Below are 22,831 nucleotides of genomic sequence, written 5' to 3' on the forward strand. Positions count from 1 at the left end.
CATCCACCTGCATGACCAACACATCTTGATCTGAATATTTAGCATATTCCATTGCAATAAGAGTCTTAGTGATATTGTCATGTATATGCCGTCTTGGAACAAAACCATATTGCCTGGGATGAAGTCCATCATGAAGGATATCCTTTATCCGATGAACTAACATTTTGGCAATCAGTTTGTATATCACCGACATCAAAGTAATTGGTCTCCAGTCATCCATAGTCTCACAAAGAATCTTTTTGGGCACAAGCCTCACCAGACCATGCTTCCAAGCTGAGGGAAGATGTTGGTGCTGCCATGCTGCATTAATAAACTGCAGAACTGGACCCTTCAATTCTGGCCAAAAGGCTTCGAAAAATTCAACCGTCAGACCATCCCAGCCAGGGGATTTATGTTTACCCAAATGCTTAAGGGCTTCCTAGAGTTCATCATCTGAAAAAGACATTTCCAGCATTAAGGCTTTTTGCGAGGAGACAATGGGAGAAACAAGCTCAGTAAATCTGTTACGAGCCAATGCAACCTGAGGTGCAGAAGAAGAAGGCTGAGAATAAAGGAGCTGAAAGTGATCCAGACATTGTTTTTCAAGCTGAGAGAGAGATTGGGTCCAGAGACCATCTGATTTCCTTACCCTCATGATAGATTGGCTTTGCCTATGTGCATGTAAGTTCCGGAAAAAAGATTTAGAGGAACAACCCTTATCTAGCATGGGTTTAACTCTGGCCCTAATCTGCCATTTAGACAGCTTGCGTTTGTCATTGGCATCAATTATAGAGGAGGCACAAGATAATAAATGCTGTTCAGAATCAGATAGAGATCTTTGATGACTAATCTGTACAAGATACTGCTTGTATGATTTTGCCCACTGGATATGCTGTCTAGTTTCTGCCAAGTACCATCTTCCATATTCCTTGATGACATTTTGAATACGATTTATGAAAGAGATCCAAGCAAATTCCAGATCCTCCTGAGCATGGGATAGCAATGGCCTGCAAGCCAGTCTGATCATATGCTGAAATTTTTCATGAGATAGATAGAATTGATTAATCTGTAAATTTCTGACTGAGGAGAGCTGCAAGTCATCCAGAGGCATACCAAAAGAAAGGGTGAGCCAAAGTGGAGTGTGATCAGATAGTTGTTGTGAATAATCAGTCCACATCTGACATGTATATTCATCATATTGCTGAGCATGAATGAGATAAAATCTACCAAGCCTGGCCCAATAATCTGTGAAAGCATTATGATGATATGTAAATCCCATCACTAAAGGATGAGTTGCTGTCCATAAATCTGCAAATCGAAGTGATGATGTCATGTGTTCCCATTGCTGGATTTCAGAGGGCAGCATATGTGAATTATGCGTGGTATTGTCCTTCCAGTGAGGAGAATTGTTGAAATCCCCACAAAGGAGAGCATTAGAGGACCAAGGATATTGCTTTATGGAGTTCCACATTTGAGCTCTGGAAGCTGAATTTTGAGAGGCATACAAAGATCCTATTTCAAAAATCTCTCCATTGATCATACATTGAATAATCATCCATCTTCCACCTAGATCATTATGTGCTAGCAAGGGTTGCAGATCATGTCTGGCTAAAATGCACAGCCCAGAGAATTGTTCCGATCCTGAATAGAATATATCATATCCTGAAAAAAACCCATGCTGTCCAGCAAAAAAATGCTGATTATGCTCTTGGAGACATACAACATTCGGATGAGTTGTATTTATATAATGCCAGAGAAGCCTCCATTTATTCTGGTTGCAGAGGCCCTGTATATTATAGGAAAAACATTTAAGAGAAACACTCATGAAAATATATACAAGAGAATGTTCGGTCCTCCAAAAGAGCGGGAGGCCTCAAGCCTCTGCCATTGCCACAGGGTCTTGCTGACCCTCAGCTTCCAATTCCCTGATAATATCATCTTCTTCACAAAGGGGAAGACCCTTCTTGACTGCATTGACCCAAGCCTTTGTGATGGGGCTGCTTGAAGAGGTAGAAGATTGACCTGGAGAAGGAGCAGAGGCATCCCAATTACGAGATTGGAGAGGTCTTTGTTTGAGAGGCACCGTCTTCTTTGCAGTCTGCCATCCCTCATGAGAAGGTGAAATATTTTCTCCTAACTTGCTTTTACCTTTATCCTTATTTTGAGCTGAATTGGCCTGACTCCCTGTATGAACTGAAGGCTTTGGTCCTTTAGCTTCAATCTTTTCCACATATGTCTTCTGACCTCCTTTATTAGATGGCAAAGGAATAGCAGCTGGAGGAGGTGGATGAAGGATAGGACATTCCGAAGCAAGATGCCCAAATTTGTGACAAGAAAAACAAGCTCCAGCAAAAATGCCCCATTTTAAGGTGAAATATTTCTTGCCCAAATTAACACCCTCAATCTCAACTGCAATAGAAGAAGGGGTCGGTCTATCAGTATCCCATAATATGCAAAAACGATTTTTATTACCTGTTGGACGAGGGGGACAGATCACTTGCCCCAATGTCATAGCTAACCCTGGAAGCTCTGTTCTCATATAATCTGGAAAATCAACCACTTCAACCCATACAGGGCAGTGATGCTTGATGAGGTTCTGATAGTCCTTATTAGGGGACCAGGGCATGATATGCACCATCTGGCGACCAAAAAATAACGGAGACATTTCCAGCATCTTTTGTTTTGTCAAAGCATCCAAAAGATGAACTTCATAAAATCCTCGGGAGGCAAAATAGACTCCTTCTACAAAGCATCCACCTAGGAGAGAATTCACCCATTGTCCCACATCATTAGCAGAGGGAATTTTGCCTGGGAAAAAGATGATAACTGCAGTTTGAGAAAGCTTCTTCAAAGGTTGCACAAGAGATGGCAGCTTCATTTTGTAAGTGAGTTCCGGAGCAGGTTGAATCCATTCCCTTCTGCTTTGTTGAAAATCATCATTCAGCATATCAAACACATAAGAAGCATCTTTAGAAGAAGGAGCTATGGGAGAAGAGGCTTCCCTTGATTGTCTTTTGGGTTCAGGAGAGAGGGCTCTCTTGACATAGTACTTATTTGCTTCTGCCATGGAGGCTAAGGGATTTAACAGATATCAAACAAGGAGATTCGGACAGGGACAAAGAAAGGCTCGCAGGCTATACGGACGCTAAGATGAAGGATTGTACGGTCAGATTGGGGAAATACAGGAAAGGACTGAGAAAGTGTACGGGATCACCGACGGGCTGTACGGGACAGAGGATAGTCTGTACGGAAGAGTTGAAGGGCTGTACGGAATAAATAAAGGGAAAAATACGAACGGAGTGTAAGGGCTTAGGGAAGGAAGACTGCAGGTAAAAAATGACGAGCAGGGTCAAACGGAGCAGCGATGGAAAGGTAAGCAACAAACGTTATGGGTGTTCAACAAAATTCAGGACAAATTACAATATTGGAAGATTTCCACATGGCCTCTGCATGTACGGCTTCGAATTGTCCAGTCTATTGTTCTGTCCAGTTCTACCTTCCTCTATTACATTGGTCATCTCGAGATCTCTCATCATTTATGTCTCAAGCCATGGAGATTTTTTGGAAAACCAAGCTTCATAAAAAAGCTTTACGGTTGCTCAAAATGGACTTGCTTTGCTCACCCAGAATGCATGGTGGTTTGAATATAATAAACATCAAATATCATGTGTTGGCAAGAAAGATCACTATGCTCAAAACATTCTTTCAACAAGAGCAGCCTTGGTCTATTATGCTAGCGATTTTGTGTGGTCAGATGCGCACACAAGCTTATGGACATTGGATAGTAGATCCATCGGAAGTAGTACTTGGAAAATTTCAAGGTAAAATCCCTGCTTGTCCATTTTCCAATTCCTTGATTCAGGATTGGAAGCAAGTACTCTCTCACATCAAATGGTCTCCTCATCCTGCTTCTCTAGCTTCATCACTCAGATTGGAGAGTATTCATTGGAGTGCTGTGTTTTCCTCTCCCCTTGCTGTCCAACAACCCATCAGAGCTTACAATCTTATGAAAATGGGTATTCGGTTCATTGATGATGTTGTAGATATGCAAGGAAATCTTCTCCTTTTTCCAGTAGCATGTAGACAATACAACCTGGCAATGCATCATAGACCTATTTGGAAAGCTATTGCTGATCTCCTACTTCCTCTAGTTACGATTCCGACATTGAATGGCAGTGACAGGCTTCAAGATTGGCACCTTCAGTCTTCAAGTTCAAGCATTTCTTCTAAGCCTTTGCAGTCATTGACATCTATAAAGGCTTATAGATTAATTTTACCTCCTCCTTGGATTGCCCATCATGCTAATTCTTTATGGCATCTGAACAAATCATCAGCCTGGTGGAAAGGAAGAGTGCAAATGATATGGAAGTTGAAAATGCCATTGAAGCAAAGACTATTCTTCTGGAGATGTATTGTCGGTATTCTCCCAGTGGGAGTGAAATTGGCTAAACGACGAATAGCTTCACCTCTCTGTCCAAGATGTCACCTTGCATCGGAGAGCATTCCGCATTTATTGTGGTTTTGCTCATATTCCAGAGACCTTCTAGATAGAATCTCCTATTTTTTATCTCTCAGATTTCCAGCACACAGATTCTACAGGTTTTTCTGGATGTATGGCAAACTATCAGCTTCTTTGTCACAGTATTCTCTCTTCTTCCACTGGATCAGATACTGGGCCTTATGGACCCTCTGGCTGCAGCGCATTCAAGCATTCCTGAATTCTCCTCTTCAGCATCCTTATGAGTTTTTCAGAGCCTCATTAAGGCAGTCTTTATATGATGCCTTACATGAGGAAGATTTGGATGTTTCTTGTATTCAACTTTTCTTTTACTGCTTCTGATGGCTAGGGCTGTAGCTCTATTTTGAGCATCGCCTGGATGTAAATGAATGTTTTATAATATAAGTATCTTGGTTTTACAAAAAAAAAAAAGTGTGTGTGTGTGTGTGTGCTGCTTCTGACGAAAAAAGGTGAGTAGAAGAGGAATTTTCCTGGCCAAGACATGGTGCGCAATATTCAGCACATTCAATCCACCGTGCATCCTTGGGGAACAGACTTTTGTCATCCTCATAAGTCTTAGAGCTGTTTTTGATCCTCCATTGGCCCTCCAAGAGCCGATTCGGGCATATAATCTCAGCAAATTGGGGATCAGGTGTATAAATGACGTTGTTGATGCTACTGGTCAAATGCTTTCCTTCCCTCAAGCCATGGCTTCTTATCCACTAGCCATGCATCACAGGTTTATTTGGGGAAAAATTGCTGAATTGCTGCAGCCTTTTCTTCCCATCCCTCCTTTATCTAACAGGGACCGATTACACGACTGGCAGTTACACCCAGTGGGCTCAAATTCTCGTCCTGTTACTCTTTCTGACTTAACGGTTAGCACAACATACTCTTTCCTCCAGCCGCCACCATGGATTCACTTACATGCTAATTCTCTTTGGCATATGGCAAAATCACTTGCTTGGTGGCGAAAGAATCTCTGCAATTTATGGAGGAGCAAATTGCCTCTCAAGCAAAAGCTTTTCCTATGGTGTTGTCTTACAGGAACCTTATCCGTGGGGGTCACTCTGGCTCAACGAAGGATTGCATCTGCTTCTTGTCTTCGATGCATGGCCCCTTCTGGAAAGGTGCCTCATTTGTTTTGGATGTGCTCCAGCACTAAGACCTTCACATGCAAAATTTCCATGTCGCTTCCCCTTCGTTTCCCTAACTCTCCTTTTGGGAAACATTTTTGGCTTTTTGGCAGACTTCCTACAACTCTAGTCCATTACTCTTTATTTTTGTACTGGGTCAGATATTGGGCTTTTTGGACCATATGGCAGGATCACAACATGAGATATTTTGGGAATCCGTTCTTGCAATCTTATGAATATTTCAGACTCTCCCTACGGCAATCTATCTATGATGCTTTCCATCAAGGAGATCTTCCTCAGTCATGCCTAGAAATAGTTTCTCTTTGCTTTTGATTTCCTGTTGAGGCTCTCTGTTTTTTTTTTTGAGACCCTCATGTAAATTTTGCTGATAATATAATCATGGATTTACCAAAAAAAAAAAAAAAGTGTGTATGTGTGTGTGCACTCACAGTGTGTGCGCATGTTCACCCCATTTTGTCTCGGGAACAGGGTTATGCATTGGAGCAGCCTTTTATGCTTAGTGAACTGGATGATGCTTTGAGTCATCTACGTAAAAGCAGCTCTCCTGGTTGGGATGGATTGACTGTCGAATTTTTCCGCGCATTTTGGGGTGATCTCAAAAACACTCTTCTTCTAATGATCAATCATGCTTGGGCAGAACAATCTCTTCCCCCATCCTGGAAACATGGCCTAGTCAAATTGATCCCCAAAAAAAGCTTGTGTGAGACGATGGCTGATTGGAGGCCTATATCTCTCATGCCTGTTATTTACAAACTCATTGCTAAAATGATTGTCCTCAGAGTTCGATTCTTTTTGCAAGCAGGACTTCATCCTAGACAGTATGGGTTTGTCCCTAGAAGGCAGATCACTGACAATATCTCTAATGCTTTGCTTGCGATCGAGTATGCCAAATATTCTAAACAAGATGTTCTCATTCTGCAAGTAGACATTGCGAAAACATTTGATACTGTCCACTGGGATTTTATCTCTCAGACTATGCATAAATTGGGATTTGGCCCTCGACTTGTCCATATCATATACTGGCTCTATTCTCGGGCCACAGTGCAGTGCTTGCTTGGTGGTGGGTTGTCAAGAACCTGGACTATGACCCGCTTAGTGAGACAGGGTTGCCCTCTTAGTTCTTTACTGTATGCCATTGCTACCCATCCGCTACTGTTGCATATGGACTATCTTGCAGATACAGGACAGCTTCATGGCTTGCAAATTCCAGGGGCACAGTCTTTTCTTGCACAGGCATATGCTGATGATTCATACTTTATGCCCAGGAATTCTCAAAGTGACCTTTCTCACTTGATGCATACACTGAATGCCTTTGGCATAGCTGCTGGACTGCAAATCAATTTTCAGAAATCGAAACTTCTAGCTTTGAAAGAAGCTGATTGGCATGCACTTCTCTGGCCAGGTCACATTATCTCTTTCCACACTATTGTGAGGCATTTAGGCTACCCCATTGGCTGGAATATTACTCCGCAACAACAGCTCAAATGGGTGCTTCAAAAGATCAACAAGAAGCTGGAATACTCGCATTTGTCCACTTGGCCTTTACATGTTCGACTTCGGATAGTACAATCCATCATTATGGCATATGTGCAATTTTATTTGCCTCTTCTTCCTTGGTCTTTCAAGCATTTCGCTTCCTATATGTCTCAGGCTATGGAGATATTTTGGAAAAGCAAATCTCATAAAAAGGCTTTGCGACTACTACCTATGCAGTCTATTTGTTCACCTAAGACTCATGGGGGGCTGAATATTCTCAATCTCCAGGTTCATATGTTGGCAAGAAAGAGCACTATGATTGCTGATTTTTTTCAGCAAAAACAGCCATGGGCTATTATGTTAGCAGCAATGTGCGGAAACATGGCGTCTCATGCATATGGGCATTGGATTACAGATCACTGGGAAGCAGTCATGACCACATTTCAGGGGAAAATTCCTGGTTGTCCTGTTTCTAATGCTTTTATTCATGACTGGAAGAGAATTCTTTCATATGCAAAATGGACAGGTGCTTCTTCTCCTCATGGTAATTCTCTTCGTTTGGAAAGCATCCATTGGAGCAAGGTGTTTGAATCGCCTCTCGCTTTACAGGCACCTATTAAAGCATACAATCTCATGAAATTGGGCATAAGATTTGTTGGCGATGTTGTGGATCAACAAGGTTGTATGCTTTCATTTCCACAAGCTTGCAGGACATTCTCCTTGGGTCTACATCATAGGTCCATTTGGAGAACTCTTTCAACTATGTTGCAGCCATTTGTTCCGGTCCCTCCATTGTTTGTACAGGACAGATTACTGGATTGGAAATTGACTTCCTTACCTCCTGCTACTCATACGCTCTCAATGCACAATTTGACTTCCTCGAAGGTCTACAAATTTCTTCTTCCACTGCCATGGATTGATAAGCATGCCAACACTCTTTGGAATTTGGATAGGCCTCTATCTTGGTGGCAATCACGACTCATGAAAATCTGGAAAGCCAAATTGCCATTGAAACAGAGGTTTTTCTTTTGGAGATGTATAGTGGGAGCTTTTTCCATTGGGGCGAAACTGGCAGCATGCCGCATTGCTTCCCCCTCCTGTCCCCGTTGCTCTCATCACTGTGAAACAGTTCCTCATCTGTTATGGTCTTGCCCACACTCTCGCATATTGATCACTCGTATTTCTCATTTGCTGCAGCTTCGGTTTCCCTCCATCAGATTTGGGAAACTTTTCTGGATGTTTGGATGCCTCTCATCTCAGATGTCTCCATTCCTCCTCTTTTTTCACTGGACTCGCTTTTGGGTACTATGGACCATTTGGACTCAGAGACTGCATTCCAGGATGGGTCAACAGTTTCCTCAAGCATATATTTTCTTCAGAATGTCCCTCAAGCAATCCTTATATGACAGTTTTGCTGCAAGGGACTTGGATGCTACTAGCCTTGAAGTGTTCTCTATCTGTTTTTGAGTTTTTTACATTGGGCTCTAGTTTGGAGTCTAATGTCAGTGTGTGGGAGACTTCCCATCTTGTAAATTTATGAGAATATAGATATACTGTTATGGTCTTGCCCACACTCTCGCATATTGATCACTCGTATTTCTCATTTGCTGCAGCTTCGGTTTCCCTCCATCAGATTTGGGAAACTTTTCTGGATGTTTGGATGCCTCTCATCTCAGATGTCTCCATTCCTCCTCTTTTTTCACTGGACTCGCTTTTGGGTACTATGGACCATTTGGACTCAGAGACTGCATTCCAGGATGGGTCAACAGTTTCCTCAAGCATATATTTTCTTCAGAATGTCCCTCAAGCAATCCTTATACGACAGTTTTGCTGCAAGGGACTTGGATGCTACTAGCCTTGAAATGTTCTCTATCTGTTTTTGAATTTTTTACATTGGGCTCTAGTTTGGAGTCTAATGTCAGTGTGTGGGAGACTTCCCATCTTGTAAATTTATGAGAATATAGATATACTGGATTTTACCAAAAAAAGTGTGTGTGGTGAGGTCGTGAGGGTTGCTGCTCAGCCTCCCTGAGCCCCCGTACAGGTCTGCGTCAGGCCTCTATACAGCCCCGCGCTTTGCCCGTACAACTGTACGGCCACCGTACATCTGTACGGACGCCGTACAGACAGCTTGCCTCTTCCCTGTGCAGCCCGGCCACATCTGCTCGTCCTTTGATCTTCATCCCCGCTGTATTTTCGTACCCTCCGTCCTTTTTCGTACAGCCTGCCTCGCCGTTTTGCATTAGCAGTCCCTTCCATTTCTGCATTCCATACAGCCTCTACGCATCCTGTCGCCTTTCATACGACTCAACCCCCGCAGACTCTCTTCCGTACATCCGTACGATTTGTACATTCCGTACAGTTTGCACTTGCACCCCGTTCCTTGTCCATACAGTTCTGCTCCGCCTCTGCCATTTCATCAATCCCGCCCTGCTTCTCTTCATGGAGGACCAGTTCAAAAGTTACTCTCGCAAGGAGTCGTCCCGGGACTCCAAAAGACAGCAAGTTGATTTCTGTACTGCAGATTCTGTAGACGCTCACTATGTTTTTGACATGCTTAAAGATGAATTTCATCACAGCCGGAAGGAGTGGGCCAAACCTCCCCTGGCCATCAAATATAAGTTGAAGCTGCCTTCATTGGTTGCTCCTCTTCGAAAGTTCTCTCAGCAAGCAGTTATCATTTTTTTCCCAGGAAAGTTACCTTCAGCAAATGATGTGGCCCAGTGGGTTCCTACATTGTTGGGAGGCTGCTTTGTTGAAGGAGTATACTTTGCTTCCAGGGGTTTTTATGAAGTGCATTTTTTGGATGCCTCATATCGTCAGCAGATATAGGAGATGTCGCCCTTATTCTATGGCAGACAAATGGTGTATGTCATGCCATGGTCGCCAAACAAGGATTACCACAGCCTCATTCGACATCACTGCCCCGTATGGGTTGAGGTAGTGGATTTTCCGGACTATATGAGGGCTGAGTTACCACGGTTGCTTACAATGACCCTCAGGGTCGATGGATGGTGATCAGGTGCATCTGGCACGCTGATCTCTATGAAATAGCATCTGTTTATGCCTCACAAACCTCTGCGACTAGAGCTCAAATGTGGGCCTCCCTCAAACAATATCCATGGCTGTCCAATGCTTTTTTGTGTGGAGACTTTAACAACTCGCCTGCCACTCAAGACAATACCACTCATCGCTCTCACATGATCCCCACTGAGCTTCGACATTGGGAAGATATGCTCTCATCCCTGCATGCAGAAGATTTATGGCTCTCAACAAGGGACAGAGATATGGGTTATACATATCATCACAATGCCTTTACTCATTACTGGGCTCGACTTGACAGATGGTATTTGCTGCATGCTCAGCAGTATGCTGATTTTACATGTACACTATGGGTTGATCATTCTCTCTTGCTATCTGATCATTTTCCAGTATGCTTGACATTATCAATAGCACGTCTGACAGATGATATGCCTTTTTTTGGTCGTCGCCTGCTCCATGTTAATAGTGCTTATTTGCTTCATCAACAATTTCAGAACATGGTGAGAGTGGCTGTCCGTCCCCTCCTCTTACATGCTCAGGAGGATGTGGATTTTGCTTGGATCAGTCTTGCTCATCGCTTACAGGCTGTTATTCAAGATTATGGACGGAGTTACATGGGAAACCTCAGGCTCAAGCTGAAATGGGCTCAGTCTCACAAGCAGCAAATCGATGCAATCAGTTCTCATAGGCAGCTTACCTCTTCTGAACAGGATTCTTGTGCTTATGCAGTTCATATCATCCACCAAAATGATCTTCGCAAATTAAAGAAGTGGCAAATCCGAGCTCGCATGAACCCCTTTTGGATAAGGGCTGCTCCTCCAAAGCCTTTTTTAAAAGTCTTCATGCGGATAGGCGAAAGGAGGATATTTGCAGGATCAAGAAAGATGATGGCACCTGGACCACTTCCAAATCAGAATTGGAATCGCAATGTTCTAGTCATTTCCAGCATCTCCTTTCTCTTCAGCCTGATCATTTGATGCAAGTGAATGCAGCTAGGTCTCAATTTCTTATGCATGTCCAGCCTATATTGTCTCGAGAACAGGCTCATGCATTGGAGTAGCCTTTTATGCTCAGTGAACTGGATGATGCTTTGAGTCATCTACGCAAAAGCAGCTCTCCTCGTTGGGATGGATTGACTGTCGAATTTTTCCGTGCATTTTGGGGTGATCTCAAGAACACTCTTCTTCTAATGATCCATCATGCTTGGGCAGAACAATCTCTTCCCCCATCCTGGAAACATGGCCTAGTCAAATTGATTCCCAAAAAAAGGTTGTGTGAGACGATGGCTGATTGGCGGCCTATATCTCTCATGCCTGTCATTTACAAACTCATTGCTAAAATGATTGTCCTCAGGGTTCGCTTCTTTTTGCAAGCAGGACTTCATCCTAGGCAGTATGGGTTTGTCCCCAGAAGGCAGATCACTGACAATATCTCCAATGCTTTGCTTGCGATTGAGTATGCCAAATATTCTAAACAAGATGTTCTCATTCTGCAAGTAGACATTGCGAAAGCATTTGATACTGTCCATTGGGATTTTATCTCTCAGACTATGCATAAATTGGGATTTGGCCCTTGGCTCGTCCATATCATCTACTGGCTCTATTCTCAGGCCACGGCGCAGTGCTTGCTTCGTGGTGGGTTGTCAAGAACCAGGACTATGACCCGCTCAGTGAGACAGGGTTGCCCTCTTAGTTCTTTACTGTATGCCATCGCTACCCATCCGTTACTGTTGCATATGGACTATCTTGCAGATACAGGACAGCTTCATGGCTTGCAAATTCCAGGGGCACAGTCATTTCTTGCACAAGCATATGCTGATGATTCATACTTTATGCCCAGGAATTCTCAAAGTGACCTTTCTCACTTGATGCATACACTGAATGACTTTGGCATAGCTGCTGGACTGCAAATCAATTTTCAAAAATCAAAACTTCTAGCTTTGAAAGAAGCTGATTGGCATGCACTTCTCTGGCCAGGCCACATTATCTCTTCCCACACTATTGTGAGGCATCTAGGCTACCCCATTGGCTGGAATATTACCCCGCAACAACAGCTCAAATGGGTGCTTCAAAAGATCAACAAGAAGCTGGAATACTGGCATTTGTCCACTTGGCCTCTACATGTTCGACTTCGGATAGTACAGTCCATCATTATGGCATATGTGCAATTTTATTTGCCTCTTCTTCCCTGGTCTTTCAAGCATTTGGCTTCCTATATGTCCCAGGCTATGGAGATATTTTGGAAAAGCAAATCTCATAAAAAGGCTTTGCGACTACTACCTATGCAGTCTATTTGCTCACCCAAGACGCATGGGGGGCTGAATATTCTCAATCTCCAGGTTCATATGTTGGCAAGAAAGAGCACTATGATTGCTGATTTTTTTCAGCAAAAACAGCCATGGGCTATTATGTTAGCAGCTATGTGTGGAAACATGGCGTCCCATGCATATGGGCATTGGATTACAGATCACTGGGAAGCAGTCATGACCACATTTCAGGGGAAAATTCCTGGTTGCCCTATTTCTACTGCTTTTATTCATGATTGGAAGAGAGTTCTCTCATATGCAAAATGGACAGGTGCTTCCTCTCATCATGGTAATTCTTTTCGCTTGGAAAGCATCCATTGGAGCAAGGTGTTTGAATTGCCTCTCACTTTACAGGCACCTATTAAAGCATACAATCTCATGAAATTGGGCATAAGATTTGTTGGCGATGTTGTGGATCAACAAGGTTGTATGCTTTCATTTCCACAAGCTTGCAGGACATTCTCCTTGGGTCTGCATCATAGGTCCATTTGGAGAATACTTTCAACTATGTTGCAGCCATTTGTTCCGATTCCTCCGCTGTTTGTACAGGACAGATTACTGGACTGGAATTTGACTTCCTTACCTCCTGCTACCCATACGCTCTCAATGCACAATCTGACCTCCTCGAAGGTCTACAGATTTCTTCTTCCACCGCCATGGATTGACAAGCATGCCAACACTCTTTGGAATTTGGATAGGCCTTTATCTTGGTGGCAATCACGACTCATGAAAATCTGGAAAGCCAAATTGCCATTGAAACAGAGGCTTTTCTTTTGGAGATGTATAGTGGGAGCTTTTTCCATTGGGGTGAAATCGGCAGCACGCCGCATTGCTTCCCCTTCCTGCCCCCGTTGCTCTTATCACTGCGAGACAGTTCCTCACCTGTTATGGTCTTGCCCACACTCTCGCATATTGATCATTCATGTTTCTCATTTGCTCCGGCTTCGGTTTCCCTCTATCAGATTTGGGAAACTCTTCTGGATCTTTGGATGCCTCTCATCTCAGATGTCTCCATTCCTCCTCTTCTTTCACGGGACTCGCTTTTGGGGACTATGGACCATTTGGACACAGAGACAGCATTCTAGGATGGGTCAACAGTTTCCTCAGGCATATATTTTCTTCAGAATGTCCCTCAAGCAATCCTTATATGACAGTTTTGCTGCAAGGGACTTGGATGCTACTAGCCTTGAAGTGTTCTCTACCTGTTTTTGAGTTCTTCCATTGGGCTCTCTTTTGGAGTCTAATGTCAGTGTGTGGGAGACTTCCCATCTTGTAAATTAATGAGAATATAAATACACTGGATTTTACTAAAAAAAAGTGTGTGTGTGGTGCTTGTGTGTGTGTGTTTACAGATTGGTGTGTGTATTCTCGTGTGTGTGTGAGTGTGAGAGAGCGTGAGGTCGTGAGCGAAGGTGCTAGCCGAGAGCCTCGCCAAGACACCCTTACAGGTCTCTCCCCCTCTGTCCGTATGACCGTGCGGTCGTCGTACGGATCTTTCAGACGGCCGTACCAGCTGCTATGATAGGGTCGCAATCCCTGTGCAGATTTACGTGCAGGCCCGTACAGCTCCCTCACCTCGTCTTTTTCCGTACGTACGTACGGTTTCTATCAGTCCCTCCGTACAATGCAGTACTTTCAAGGCCTTTAGCTTCCCTGTACAACCGTGCCTTTCCCGTATAGTTTCGTACATATTTCCGTGCAGTACATCTTTGTCCGTACAGAACCTCCATCATATAGTCTTCTTGCTGTTCCGTACAGTCCATCCCGTACAAGCCTCTGATATTTCCGTGCAGTACTTCTTCGTCCATACAGTATCTTCTGTATAGTCTCCTTGCTGTTCCGTACAGCCTATCCCGTACAAGCCCTTCCGTACAGGTTTTCCGTGCAGCCTCTGTCGTACAGTTCTGGACCTTTTCCCTGTGCCTTTCCGTACATTTTCTCTGTCTGCTTCATCTTTCACTCTATTTCTTTCTTGCTTTGCCATATCTCAATCATGGCTTCAGGTTCCAATGTCTGTACATATGCTAGAAAAGAAAGACCCGCATATGCCAAGCGTCATCCTTCTCAGCCTGAATCACAAGATGATGAGCTTACTATGGAAGCTAAATATGTGTTTGATACACTTAAGGATGACTTTCAGCAGTCACGACAGGAATGGGGCAAACTAGTTCCAGAGGTCACATACAAATTGAAATTGCCCTCCCTTGTGAATCCTCTCAGGAAGCTATCTCAAACAGCGGTAATAATTTTCTTTCCAGGAAGAATCCCAGCAGCCAGTGATGTTGCGCAATGGATCAAATCTATCCTTGGAGGATGCTTTGTAGAGGGTGTCTTGTGCAAGCAGAGGCTCCTTGAGCTTTCTCCCCTCTTCTACGGGAAGCAGATGGTACATGCCATGCCTTGGTCCCCAAACAAGGATTACCAAAGTCTTATACGACATCATTGTCCTGTATGGGTTGAGGTTGTTAACTTCCCGGATTATATGCATGAAGAATGGCTTGGCCTGGCTGCTTCATTGGGACAGTTCATTTGTCCTCCATGCCCCATGGAGGACAAATGAACTGTCCCAATGAAGCAGATTCTGCATCATTGGGAAATCGTAACAAATTCTGCATCCTCTGGGACACTGACACACCTACCCCTCCTTCTATTGCAGTGGAAGTTGAGGGTGTGCAATTGGGAAAAAAGTTTTTTGACTTGAAATGGGGTGTGTTTGCAGGCGCTTGCTTTGCTTGCCACAAGTTTGGGCATCTAGCCTCTGAATGCCCAATGGTTCTGCATCAACCCCTTCCTAATGCCTTGCCGCCCCAGACACGGGACAAGAATGAGAATTTGCAAGCTAAGGCAGCAAATTGAAATGGAGCAAAGAATGCTAAACCAATTAATCAGGTGCAATCACTTGTTGGAAAAGGAAAAGAAAAAGAAAAAGAGAAGATGAAGGAATCTGTGGGGACAGATCGGGATGGTTTTCAACAGCCTAAGAAGGTGGTTGTATTGAAGCAACGCCCCTTTCAATCTCGTCAATGGGATGCTTCTTCTCCCTTACCAGGACAGGCTTCCACTTAAGCTCCTATCCTTCAAAATTGGGTGGGGGTTTTGAAGAAGGGCATATCCATATGTGATTCTGAAGAAGGGGAGAATGCTATATCTTTCATGGATCATGAAGGCATGCAACCCACGCAGGCAGAGGCTTTGCCTCTCTGATATCTTGTTTCATACTTATATTTTCCTGCATATATCTCTTTCATGCACTTAAGTGCTTTACATACAATGTACAGAGCCTCTGCAATGTCTCAAAGTGGAGGCTTTTCTGGAATTATGTACATAAAATGCAGCCAGATATTGTTTGTTTGCAAGAGCATAATCAACACTCTAAGGCTGGTCATCATGATCACTTTGGCGGCTATGATATATATTATGCTGGTACCACTACCTACTCAGGTGTATGCATGATGGTTAGACATGCGCTGGAGCCTCAATTAGCATTCAATGACAGCAGTGGCCGATGGATAGTCATACAATGTAATGTCAATGGTGACATTCTTGAGTTTGCATCAGTCTATGCCTCCCAGACCTCTGCCATGAGGGCTTTTTTATGGGATTCTTTAAGCAAATATCCATGAAGATCCAATGCATTTATCTGTGGAGATTTTAATAATTCCCCTCTCCCGAGATATAACACCATTTCAAGATCTCATATGCTATCATCAGAAAGACAGAAATGGGATAACATGCTTCTTTCTGTGTAGGCTGAAGCTTTATGGCTGCTTCTACAAGGGTCAGTGCCCGGATATACTTTTCATCATAATGCATTTACTACATACTGGGCAAGGCTTGACAGATGGTATTTGTTTTATCCACAACAATATGCAGATTTTAGCCTTCATCTCCTCATAGATTTCTCATTGAGCTTGTCAGATCATGCCCCACTATGGATAAATCTGCAATTTGGTATGCCACTGGATGATTTGCCGACTCTTTCCAGTAGATTACTGCATGTTAATCAGGCTTATCTCCGACATCAATATTTCCAGCAAATGATCAGATTTGCAATTCATCCCCTGCCTTTGCATGCCCAGGAGAACATGAATTATGCTTGGGACAGTTTTGTCTCTCGTATACAGAATGTCATTAGGGAGTATGGAAACTGCACATGGCTACATGGAGGAACGAGGTCGAATGGGCAAAAAGGACAGCACAACAATTGACTGAACTAAGGCCTCTCTCTGAATCAGAAAATGATTCCCTCTCACAAGCCCGGATCAAACTGACTGATAATGATCAGAGGAAATTGCACAAATGACAGATTAGAGCAAGAATGAAGCCCCTCATGGATAAGGGCTGCTCATCAAAAGCCTTCTTCCAAGGCCTGCATGCTACTCGAAAGAAAAACTCATGTCTAAGGGTAAGGAAGCTAGATGGCTCTTGGATGCACTCTTTCTCTGATCTCCAAGATGAATGCCAAAGTTACTTCCAAAAATTGTTCTCTACCCCTGGCTCCCCATCAAATCAAATGACTGATGCGAGGACTGAATTTCTTCAATATGTTTCTGAGATAGTGGAAATGGATGATGCTATTACATTCGAGAGACCTTTTACTGACACAGAACTTGATAATGCATTGTCCCATCTCGGCAAATACAAGTCCCCTAGCTGGGATGGTCTTACGGCGGAATTTTATATTTCTTTTTGGGATGATTTGAAAGATGTTCTCTTACAAATGATCAATGTTGCCTGGCAAGAAAATCAATTGCCGCACCTTTGGAAGCATGGCATAATCAAACTTGTGCCTAAAAAAAATATGTGTGATCATATGTCAGATTGGAGGCCTATTACTTTGATGCCTGTAGTTTACAAACTCATTGCCAAAATGATTGTGTATAGGCTTCATGGGATACTGTGTGCGGGCCTTCATCCTCATCAGTATGGGTTTGTGCCGCGAAGACAAATCCATGACAATATCTCCAATGCATTGACTGCAATTGAATATGCTAAGTACTCGAATCAAGATGTGCTCATATTATGTGCTCATATTGCAGGTTGATATCACTAAGGCATTTGACACTGTTCAATGGGATTTTATCTCTCAAACCATGACAAAGTTGGGCTTTGGTCCCAAGATAGCAAATGCAATTTATTGGCTTTATTCTGGCTCTACCTCTCAGTGCATTCTTGGAAGTCATCTATCTCGGTCATGGACATTGGGTAGATCAGCCAGACAGGGTTGCCCCCTTAGTGCTCTTTTCTATGCCATTGCAACCCATCCCCTCTTGACGTATCTTGATCATATTACAAACACAGGACAGATGACTGGTCTTAAAATCCCTGGGGCTGCATCTTTTTTGGCACAGGCATATGCTGATGATTCCTTCTTTATGCCACAGAACTCTCCCCGGGAAGTCCGCATGCTTATGACCACATTATCATTGTATGGATTAGCAGCGGGATTGCATGTCAACTTTGACAAATCCAAATTGCTTCCCCTGAAACAATGTGACTGGCATTCTATTCTCTGGCCAAGTCAGGTAGTGCATCCCAAAATGCCAGACGCATGGAAGAGAGGCATTGTTAAACTCCTTCCAAAAAAACAAATCTGTGAATCTTTGGCAGACTGGAGACCTATCACCCTTATGCCAGTCATTTACAAAGTCACTACAAAAATGATTGTCCATCGGCTAAAGGGGTTTCTACATGATGGGTTGCATTCTGCCCAATATGGCTTTGTCCCGCGTAGGCATATCACAGATAACATTGCTAATGCCTATGTTGGAATTGAATATGCCAAATACACGCAGCAAGATGTTTTATTATTGCAAGTTGATATTCCAAAGCCTTTGGCACGGTTAAATGGGATTTTATTTCATCGACTATGCACGCATTGGGATTTGGCACAAAAATGCAGCAAGTTATTACTTGGCTAAATCAAGATAGTAAAGCTGCCTGCATACTTTCAGGGGATATTTCTACATCCTGGACTCTTGGCTGTTCAGTTAGGCAAGGATGTCCCCTACGTGCCAACAAACTGATTGGGTGCTCACAAAGTTGAGGGCAAAACTTGAATATTGGAAGCTTGCAACTTGGCCACTACATGTTCGTTTGCAAATTGCACAATCCATTTTGATAGCATACATACAGTTTTATCTGCCTCTCATTATGTTCACTAAGGCAGAGCTGAACTCCTTTATGTCAGCTATCATGGAAATTTTCTGGTGTGCTAAAAATGGCAAGAAAAGTCTCATATTACTCTCTATGCATCGTCTCTGTTCTCCAAAGATGCACGGGGGTCTGAACATTCTCAATATTCACATGCATTTACTTGCTCACAGAGGAAAAATGATGTTGTAGTTTATGCAAGGAGATCAGCCGTGGGCTTTAGTGATCCGCTCTCTCTTATTACATATTCATACTTCTGCATTTGGGCATTGGCAGCCCACTCCGTGGGATTTCATATTTGGCTCTATCCAAGGCAAGATCACAGGCTGCCCTTTTGTTTCTCGCCTCCTTCTTGATTGGAAACATATCTTATCCCACTTGGAATGGCATGGCCGAGACTCTTTGTCGGGAAACTCCTTGAGGGCTGAGAATATTTATTGGTCTAAAGTATTCCACCCTTCTTTGGCCATTCAAGAACCAAGACGTTCTTACTTTCTCTCCTTCAAAGGCATCACTTATGTGGCAAATGTACTTCAGGATGATGGCACACTTTTATCCTTTTCCATGGCTGCCAGCAAATACGGTTTGGGAGCTCATTATCGTCCTCTCTGGCATCGGATTTCAGCAATGCTTCAACCGTTTTTGCCAATACCTCGCATGGAACTTCAGAACAGGCTTGAGGATTGGATTTTACGCTCTTCTTACTCTTCAGCCCATCCCTTGAAGTTCTCACATATTACAGTGCCATCACTGTATAAAGAGCTATTACTTCCGCCTTGGATTTCTGACAGAGCAAATACTATTTGGCATATGGATCGCCCACTAAAGTGGTGGAGCAAAAGGCTGCGTCTCCTTTGGCATTACAACATCCCTCTTCAACAACAGCTTTTTCTTTGGCGAGTCCTACTTGGCATTTTTCCATCTGGCCAGCTACTTGCACACAGACATATTGCTCCAGCTGTTTGTCACAGATGCTTACACCCCACTGAATCTGTGCTACACATTTTTTGGTTCTGTCCACATACTTGCACCTTCATCGCTCTCATCCGACAGAGGCTTCGAGCGAGATTTTCTACTACTTTTGGCAGGCTTTTCTGGTTGTTTGGTTTTCATCCACTGAGGCAGGGTTTTGATTTGTTTTTTATATGGGTATGCTACTGGGCACTATGGACTTTATGGATGGACAGAAATCATAGAGTCTTTGGTGATCCCCTTTTTTAATCCTTTATCTTTTTCAAACGATCTCTGCAACAATCATTTTATGATTGTGTTCAGACTCGTTTGATTGATCAGGATATGTATACAGCTTATACTGAGATCTTTAGTTGAGTAATAGTTACTTCAGTTTCGAAGTAACTATGAATGTAATTATTTTACTGCAATAAAAGATTTCTTCACAAAAAAAAAAGAAGTGTGTGCACTCGCCAGAAGAAAACCTGTTGTTGAACAGGAGCTTTGTAGGCCCAAAGCTGCTATAATCTGTTTCTCCACCACTTAGCTGGGTGATGTATTCGCCAAATAGAATTGCCTTTCTCTAAAACCTAAGGTTGAGGCAAAAGGATTTTGTACAATGCAGGCACCGTAATCTGAGATAGCCTCAAAGGGCGAGAAGAGGACCCTGAAGAAGTCAAAGTCCAATCCTCCAACCTGTCCTGAAGTTCGAAAGGAGGAATTGGAACAAAAGGCGAAAGCATATAAGCAATTTATTGCCACAAAGCACGATAATGAGAGCCCAAGCCATATGGTGTAGCTGTCAGAGAAAAAGGTAGCGCTGAGCCATCATCATGAATAACATCAGTAACAAAAGTGATGCCCTTAAAAGAAACAAAGTAGGAACAGCGAGGTTCCTGTAAATCCAGTGGAGACTGAAAAACTGTCGATCAGTGAATGCTTTAAGACTATCGACCATGCCATTCCAGATGAGAGAGGATGTGCTTCCAATCAAGAAGCAAACTGGAGACCAAAGGACAGCCAGCCAAAGTGCCGTCGATGCAACCAAATAAGAATTGATTTGCCAATGCAAAGGCAGAAATACTAATATGTGTGACTAGAGATCTAATCATAAGAGCCCAAGGCTGATCACCTTGCAGAAATTGCAGCAATATTTTGCCCCTGTGAGCAAGGATGAGCACCTAGATATTCGTGATGTTCAAACCACCATGCATCTTAGGAGAACAAAGTTGATGCACTGAAAGTAGCCTCAGACTTCTCTGCCATGTTTGGAATGCCATAAGATTTCCATAATGGCAGACATGAAAGAATCAAGATCTGCCTTGGTGAACAGGATCAAAGGCAAATAAAATTGAATATATGCCACAAGGATGGACTGTACTATCCAAAGCCGAACATGCAAAGGCCAGGTTGCCAATTTCCAATACTCTAGCTTTTTCCGAAACTTGACCATCACCCAATCAGTTTGTTGACGACGAGTGAGACCCCACCCCAAAGGGTAACCAAGATGACAAACAATCTGAGTGGGAGGAATGGTTTTCCCGAGCCACAAAAGACTATGCCAGTCTTTAGAATGCAATGGGAGCAACTTAGACTTTTGAAAATTTACATGAAGACCAGCTGCCAAACCATAAACAAAGAGAGCCTGCATCAAAGCAGAAAGATCATTCTGTGTATTCTTCGGGGTAAAGAAAGAATCATCAGCATAGGCTTGAGCAACCATGCTACGATTTACATCTAATTCCAAACCATGAAGGGAGCCTGTAGCCACGAGATGATCAATATATTGCAGCATAGGATGGGTAGCAATGGCAGACAATAAAGCACTAAGGGGACATCCCTGACGGACCGAACAATGAAGAATCCACTCATAAGAGAGATCTCCAAAAAGAATGCAAGCTACATTGCTATCCCTGTAAAACCTAAATAATCTGCTGCATTTTTGTTCCAAACCCCAAAGCTCGCATTGTTTGCGAGATGAATTCCCATTGAACTTTATCAAAGGCTCTTGCAATATCCACCTGTAAGACCAGAACATCCTGTTGCGTGTATTTAGCATATTCAATCCCAATATAAGCATTGGCAATATTATCTGTGATATGCCTACGGGGAACGAAGCCATATTGCGAAGGATGCAGCTCATCATGCAAATAACCTTTAATATGATCAACAACCATTTTGGCTATGATCTTGTAAATGACTGGCATGAGCGTTATTGGTCTCCAATCAGTGAGCGAATCACATAGCTAAGGGCTTGACAAGTCGTTTTTCCATGACAGGCATTTGCTGATTTTCCCAGGCTGAATTAACCATTTGCAGCAAAGTAGGCTTGAGGATATCCCAGAAGGCAAGAAAAAATTCCACGATGAGACCATCCCATCCTGGAGATTTCCATTTGCCACAGGATTTAACAACACCTAACAATTCTCTTTCAATGAAAGGAATTTCCAATTCCAAATCTTGAGCATCAGAGAGGATGCGATGGACATGCTGCAAAAGAAGCTGGTGGGCAGACACAACCTGAGGAGAAAGAATGTCCACATGCCCAAAATGAGATGAAAGTGATGCACACAAAAAGTAGCAAGCTCTGAGCGAGATGAGGACCAAGAACCATGAGGCATCCAGATCCGACAGATATTGGCAGCTTGTCTTTTGTAATGCAAACTTTTAAAGAATTGCTTGGAAGAGCAACCTTTAGCCCTTTGCCGAGATCGGGTCTCCCATTTAGCAAGCTTTCTATGATCATTCGATTGGAGACAGAATTTAGCCTCACATAATAGCATGCTTTCTTCTAAAGACAAATGCCGAAGATGACTAAGTTCAGTCAAACTCTGGCAAGTGTATTTGGCATGCTTCACGGCCTCCCGTGTCACCTGCATGTAGGATTTACCATAATCCCGAATAATAGCTTGCATTCTTGCAACAAAAGCCTGCCATGCATAATTTAGATCAGTGTGCATCTAATGAGAAAGAGGCTAAATGGCATTAGAAACCATGGCTTTGAAATCAGCATGGTCAAGGTAACCATTATTTTAAGCGTTCTCTACAACAATCCTTCTTTGATTGCTTACAGATGTGCTCCATAGATCATGATGTATATCTAGCATACACTGATATTTTCAGCTGATGTAATTTCGGCTGCCTTGTTTTGAGGTCGCTACTCTTATAATATAATCAATCAAAAGTTTCCACTATAAAAAAAAAGTGTGCGTAAGTAAGAGAGAGAGAGAGAGAGAGAGAAAAGTATGTAAGTAAGAGAGAGAAAAAAAG

At 43.1% G+C, this 22,831-nt stretch overlaps 1 protein-coding gene across 1 annotated transcript in view; it reads right to left on the bottom strand.

Moving 5' to 3' along the window:
• Nucleotides 1-22,831, bottom strand: part of LOC147885969 (kinesin-like protein KIN-4A) — a 220,312-nt gene that overhangs the window by 74,215 nt on the left and 123,266 nt on the right. The window lies entirely within an intron of this gene.

Source organism: Dipteris shenzhenensis, chromosome 25 (genome assembly GCF_047967505.1).
Source record: "Dipteris shenzhenensis isolate YYH24624 ecotype China chromosome 25, Dip_SZ_1.0, whole genome shotgun sequence".
Classification (NCBI taxonomy): Eukaryota; Viridiplantae; Streptophyta; class Polypodiopsida; order Gleicheniales; family Dipteridaceae; genus Dipteris; species Dipteris shenzhenensis.